We start from the raw sequence: 6,906 nt of genomic DNA, 5'->3' as shown, positions 1-6,906 counted from the left end.
AGAGAGAGAGAGAGAGAGAGAGAGAGAGAGAGAGAGAGAGAGAGAGAGAGAAGGAGTGGCTGATAATGATAATCTGGATATATCCAGAGAAGCCTTGGGCTGCCCTAAATGGCAAGATGAAAGTTCTTTTTTTCTTTTTTTTTGGTTTTTTTGAGACAGGGTTTCTCTATGTAGCCATGGCTGTCCTGGAACTCACTCTGTAGACCAGGCTGGCCTCGAACTCAGAAATCCACCTGCCTCTGCCTCCCAAGTGCTGGGATTAAAGGCGAAGATGAAAGTTCTTAATCAGTAACAGAAAAAAAAAAAAAAAACCCTAGTGCTGACATAGTTAAAAATATATGGTAAAAACAAGTCTTCTGTCTGTAACGTGTGCTCTTTCTACTATAAGGCCTCAAGCTATAAACATTCCAGGAAAGAGCAATGTAGGAAATTAAGAGCAGCCTAACCTGGAGGCTCACACTGAAAACCCAGCTTTTGAGAACCTGCCACAGGAAGATTGCCTCTGATTTGAGTTCCAAGGGGGTAGGTTTTATTTTCCAAAGATTTATTTTTAGCTATGGAGACAGGGGTACATGTAGGTCCCTGCAGAGGCCATAAGGTGCAGGTTCCCTGGGGTGAGAGTCATGTGAGTGGTATGATGTGCCCTGGTGGGTGCTAGGAACTGAATTTAGGTCTTCTGTAAGAGCGGAGTGTGCTCTTATCCATGGAAGCATCCTCTAGGTACCTGAGTGCTGAGTTTTATGAGATCTTATCAAAAGAGGGAAAGAGACAAAGACAGAGAGACAGAGACACACAGAGAGTGAATTAACCTGTGTATGTTTAAGAAAAATATGGTATATACGGGACTCATTGCTACCTGAATTTTCAAGCTGTCTATCTGTGCTGACAATCAAAGCTGCCCTGACCGTAACCTGTAGTGTTCCTGGACTCTTAGCCCCAATCCTGATTGCTTAGAAGCAGGTTCTTTCTGGGAGTTCCTAGGGCCTCAGGCTTTGTCAGAACAGGAAATAAAAAGCTACCTGGAAACGTGACAAGTGGCTACTGCCACAGGATTCCCACCTCTCCAGAGCTGTTTGCTTGTCTTGTCTTCAGGTAAGTCTACAATACTCTCCTTAGGAGGGTCCATTGTCTACCCACCCCATCCCCCAAAACATGTCCGTGTGTCCTTTCTGGCTTGAAGAATACCCTCTCTGAAGCTCCTTAGACACTCCACTTCCTGCTTCCTTCCCTGTGTGTTTCCATGCTTGTGTTTTCTCTAGGGACTGTTAGAGATTTTGTAGTGGTCTCCGGTGTCTACCTAGCATGACTGCTAGTTGTGGTGGTGTGGGGCTGCTAATGTCATTCTGGAACCATCTTTAGTAAACTTGGTGGTGACACTCAGGACAGAAGCTTGGCCAGGATATGATGCACTGCCTGTGTGGTGCCCTGGAATTTGTTCTGTAGACCAGGTTGGCCCTGAACTTAGAGATCTGTCTGTCTCCAAAGTGCTAGGGTCAAAGGGTGCGCCATCACCACCTGGCTCCATTTTTTTCTTAATTTGGATAACTTTAAATATTTATTCATGTATGCATGCATTATGCATATGCCACACGAGTACAGGAGCCCTCAGATCACAAAAGAGCCTTGGATTCACAGTCAGTTGTGAGGATTTGGTTGAACTGAAGGGAGGACTTCTGGAAGATTAGAGAACACTCTTAACCACTGAGCCATCTTTCTAGCTCCTTTGTTTTATGTAAGTGTTTTTGCTTGCATGTATGTGTATATATGAGCACATCTCATGCCCCTGAAAGACAAAAGAGGGTGCTGGGTCCCCTGGAACTGAAGTTTCAGAACTGACATTTCAGAAGCCATCACGTGGGTGAACAAATGTCTACTCACTTTGCATAGTGCACCAACAACAGACTAAAATAACTATTCCCCCTAAGTTGGGCTTTGGGAACTAGTGAGCTTAGTAGGCTTACAGGAGCAGGGGTGAGAGTGGGCTTAGTAGACATGCAGGAGCAGAGGTGAGGGTGAGCTTAGTGGGCTTGCAGGAGCAGAGGTGAGGATGACAGCTTCCCTGAATCTTCGCTCTGATTAGGTCGAAGGATTCCAGTGCTGTCAGAACAGCATACCACAAGAGCATACCACAAGAGCAGGCCTGTTTGTTCCCTATCAGGACCATTAGGGATGCAGCCTATCGGTCTGCCACTGCCCTTAGAATAGACCCTAGGGTGATACCTGCAGGCTGCTGGCATACAGTTCAATACGCAGAGTGAGAGCTACAATATGACCTAGTGCCCAGATAAAATGGAGAGAGTACTTTTGAGGATAATATATTCTGTTCCTCAGGACCAAGAACCATGAACAGGCAGTGAATGTTAAAGAATCTCACCCCATTACCATCCTCGCCTCTAGTTTTCTCTTTCTCTCTTCCTATTCCCTGCCCTCATTCTCTTTCCACTTCCTTGAATAGCCTCGTTCCTCCTTTCCCTCCTGATGTGACCTCTAGGTTGGCTCAGCTCCATGTTCAAGATGTTAGTTACATAATATAGCTTACAAAAGCAAAACAACCTGCTGCCTGCCCTGCCAAGCTGTGAAGCCCAGCATGGAGAGGAAGAGCCTGGGCTTCTTTGGGGGTTATTGAGGCTGGTGGCCGGGGTGGAGGGTGGGGAGGGGCGCAGGGAGACTGAGGATGGTCATGACTTGGTACCAACACAGGTTCTACCTGTACATATCTATCTATCTATCTATCTATCTATCTATCTATCTATCTATCTATCTATCCATCCATCCATCTTTTGATTCTCTCTCCTCCTCCCTTTCTGTCTTCTCCCTTTTCTTCCTTCTCTGCCTCCCTCCCTCCTTCTCCCTCTCCCCAAGGTTTCAAGTAGCCCAGGCTGGCCTTGATTCACTTCTGATTCTCCTACTTTCACACACACACACACACACACACACACACACACACACACACAGCCAAGTGCGTTACAGATGATGTGATATCAAACCTGATTTGTGCAGTGCTGGATATCAAACCCAGGGCCTAGTGCATGCTAAGTGGAGATTCTACCAAAGTATCTATTGCCCCAGTTCTCCATCTCTTCAAAGGAACTCTGCCAGATCTGCAGAGGGAGCCTGACAAAGACAGGAGGTAAAGGTAAAGAGAAACAGGGGAACCAAGGAATATAAGAATGAGGGAGAGGCTTATGCTCCTCCATCCTGTTACTAGCTCTGGAAGTCTCCCAAAAACTTTACAACGATCCACATTAGTTCAGTAGCACCGAGGTTTCACATGTATGTGTATGAGCATGCGTATGGGTACGTGTGCACGTGTGTGTGTGTGTTTACCTTTCCGTATGCTACATAAGCACTCTACCATAAAGCTACATCCCTTGTGGTTGTTCTCTGAGAAAAATCAGCAATATTTACAGATTCCTAGGAGGGACTTTCAGTTACCTTATCACAAAGGGGATGTCCATGGATCCCAGATCCTGGTTATTCAAACAGAAATATCAATAAGGCCCAGAAAGAGTCGCTCCTGAGAACATGTCAACAAAACCACAATGCCGTTTTGCATTTCCCAGGTTTTTTATTTTTTATAATTCCTACAGTGGTACTTAGCTTTCTTTTCTGAGGAGCAGAAGAAAGACTGGCCTATATATAGTGTTGCTGTTTAGGATAGCTTGATCTGGGGCACCAAAGGAATTAATGTATATGCTTCTACAATTAAAGACACTTTTTTTTTCTGAGACAAGGTAACCCTCCACCTCCTTTCTGAGAGCTGGGATTGCAGGAGTGAAACCCCTCGTCTGTCTACTTAGTTGTTTGTTTGGGTTTTGAGATGAGATTTTACTCTATAGCTTAGGAGGTTCTGAAATTGATGTCTAGCACAGGTTGATCTCAAGCTTGCAGCAAACTTCTTATTTTAGCTTCCTGGGTTCTGAATTTTAAACAAGAATCACCATCCTCAGTCTATCCACATATTGTAATATGGATATAGTTTGCTAACAACTATGATCAAGGGTGTCTCGGATGGGAAGGAGCTATCTCACGGAAGGACTGCAGTCTGGGGTCTGAGGTTGGACTAATGTGAATATAGAAAATACAAGTGGATTTGTAAACCACAAGAGTCTAGTTTACTAACTCGATGCATAAACACTTTATGTTGCAGTGGATATTGCCTTTTTAGTCTTCCCTGCTCCAGGTGTGTTAAGTAGCTTCTGATGGGCTCTCCTGGTGTCTGGGATGGAGAAATAGATAGAGGTAATCAATATTTTCTGCCCAGACACAGAACTGGAAATACTTTGTGTGCATGTTGTGCCAGGGATCTGACAGTCTTGAATCTGAGCAAGCTGCAAAAAGCTACATTGGAAGCCCTGAATTGGATATCCTTAATCTTGTTCTCTGATGGTCAAGAGAGTATAATTAAAGGAATTATAGGATTAAAGGAATTAAAGACATCAAAAGAAACCAGACACTTTAAATAATAGACTTTCCCCAGGGTTACAGTTTAACCTTGGCTATGGTCTCAGGGCCAAACGGCCTGTTATAAACGGAAAGATCTGCCCAGATTCTTTGGTCTTCTGAATGAACATGAGGACACGGCTGCTCCAAGATATAGTTGAGGAATAGGTTTTATTGTAGGTATGGGGGAGAGTTCAGCCAGAGGCATCTGGAAGGGTGCACGCTGAACCAGAGAGGAGAGAAGAGTGGGCAAAAAAGCAAACCAAGAGAAGCTCAGAGGACAAAGCTAGCACATGGCAAAGATGGCTGGCTCATTTAGGAAAGAAAAGCCCAGCCCCTGAGCTGCAGAGGCTTAGGGTAGGGGCAGGCTGAGAAGTGCTGGTGGGAGGGAGGCGTAACTAGTTCCAGGTTTCTTTGGGACCTGGCACCTTCCATGGAGTTTTGCCTTCCTCTTTTTTTTTTTGTTTTTGTTTTTGTTTTTTTTGTTGTTGTTTTTTGTTTTGTTTTTGTTTTTTGTTTTTCAAGACAGGGTTTCTCTGTGTAGCCCTGGCTGTCCTGGAACTCACTCTGTAGACCAGGCTGGCCTCGAACTCAGAAATCCGCCTGTCTCTGCCTCCCAAGAGCTGGGATTAAAGATGTGTGCCACCACTGCCCGGCCTTTGCCTTCCTCTTAGGACTCAATTTAACCCTTCTGATTCTCTGATTTTGATGACAAATCTAGGCAGAAACTTGCCAGGGGCATCACTATGGAGGGGCCCTTGCTGCAAAGAACTGAACCCAGTTCTCCTTCATAGGCTCCACGTGGAGCCCACAAGTAACCTGCCACCTCTCCCCAAACAGAGCCACTCAATAAGGTGTATGTACATTCCCCATCCTCAGAAAGGGCATCAGATGATGCACGTTTGGGGGTAATTTGTTAGGTGGTGACAGAGAGCACATGATGATTCGATCAATGATACAATGATATAGATTCCTCAGAGATGGAAAGTGCTGGGTTAGCTCTCTGGCTTGTTTAGGAATTCCTACAGCACATAGAGGCAGAGTTCTCTGGGAGAAATGAACCTCCCTGAAGGAAATTCGTCAAAGTGCCTGTGGTCATGCACTCCCTTTCCTGCTAACAGAAAATATCGGCTGAGAAAAAATTTTTTTCCCAAAAGAAATACAGCATTATAAATTGGAAGAGCATTCTTATCCTCCAAACACAAATTTGACTCAACTGTTTCTTTTCAGTGTGGGTGTGATGGCTCATGGGATGGAATTTTAAATCTAGAAGGAATTTGGGGGGATGTTCAGGCTTACCACAGTCAGAATCCATAAGGATGTTACAAGTTTCTGTAGAAATTATAGTTGGATCCTTTAAGCTCATTACACAGCCAGACAACCGTGGCCTCATAGATTTCACTACCACCCAGCAGAATGGCAGACTTTAAAAAAGCTCACAAAACTGACCGATCCTCAGACATTGTACTGGCTGGGTTTGTGTGTCAACTTGACACAAGCTGGAGTTATCGCAGAGAAAGGAGCCTCCCTTGAGGAAATGCCTCCATGAGATACAGCTGTAAGGAATTTTCTCAATTAGTGATCAAGGGTGGGAGGGTCCATCCCATTGTGGGTGGTGCCATCCCCAGGCTGGTAGTCCTGGGTTCTATAAGAAATCAAGCTGAGCAAGCCAGGGGAAGCAAGACAGTGAGCAGCACTCCTCCACAGCTTCTGCATCAGCTCCTGCTTGAGTTGCAGTCCTGACTTCCTTTGGTGATGAGCAGCAATGTGGAAGTGTAAGCTGAATAAACCCTTTCCTCCCCAACTTGCTTCTTGGTCATGTTTTGTGCAGGAATAGAAACCCTGACTAAGACAAACATAGATCATTAAAACAAGCTCTGTCGGCAACACAGACAGGTTTGGGGACATGGTGGTGTGCAAGAGAAGCAAGTCCCAGCTTTCTGAGGTTTACGACTTCAAAGCTCTTCTGAGTGAAGCATCTGCTTTCCTGGGATAGCACTTTACTCTCCAGCCTTCAGGCTGCACTGGAACAGGGGTCAGCAAGAGCTGGAGTTGTGAAACTTTGGGCGAGCTCTTTGGAGTACCAGCCCCAAGCATCGGGTCAAATTCCGTATCTAAGTGTTGTCCTACCCAAACAGAAAGCTCTGACTTTCACATCCTAAGGAATGCCTTAAAACCCTGTGAGTTTGTGATGCCTTTTGACTCTTACCTGGAAACTGACATGACGCTAAATGCATGTTTGTGTTTGGTTTGGTTTTAAAGAGTATGAGGTAGCCCAGACTGGCCTCAAACTGGCTACGTAGTGGAGAATGACTTTGAAATGAACTTGCAACGGGCTAGAACTGCAGGCACGCACCATCTTATACCTGATTTGCATAGCTGTCTGCTTGTGAGGCAAGCATCTAGCAGCTAAGCTCCAGCTTTGGGAAGTCTTGTTTAAAGAATTTGTGAAGAATTTTGGTT

Source organism: Grammomys surdaster, unplaced genomic scaffold (assembly GCF_004785775.1).
Source record: "Grammomys surdaster isolate TR1022 unplaced genomic scaffold, NIH_TR_1.0 259, whole genome shotgun sequence".
Classification (NCBI taxonomy): domain Eukaryota; kingdom Metazoa; phylum Chordata; class Mammalia; order Rodentia; family Muridae; genus Grammomys; species Grammomys surdaster.
Note: the sequence above shows the minus strand (reverse complement) of the source record.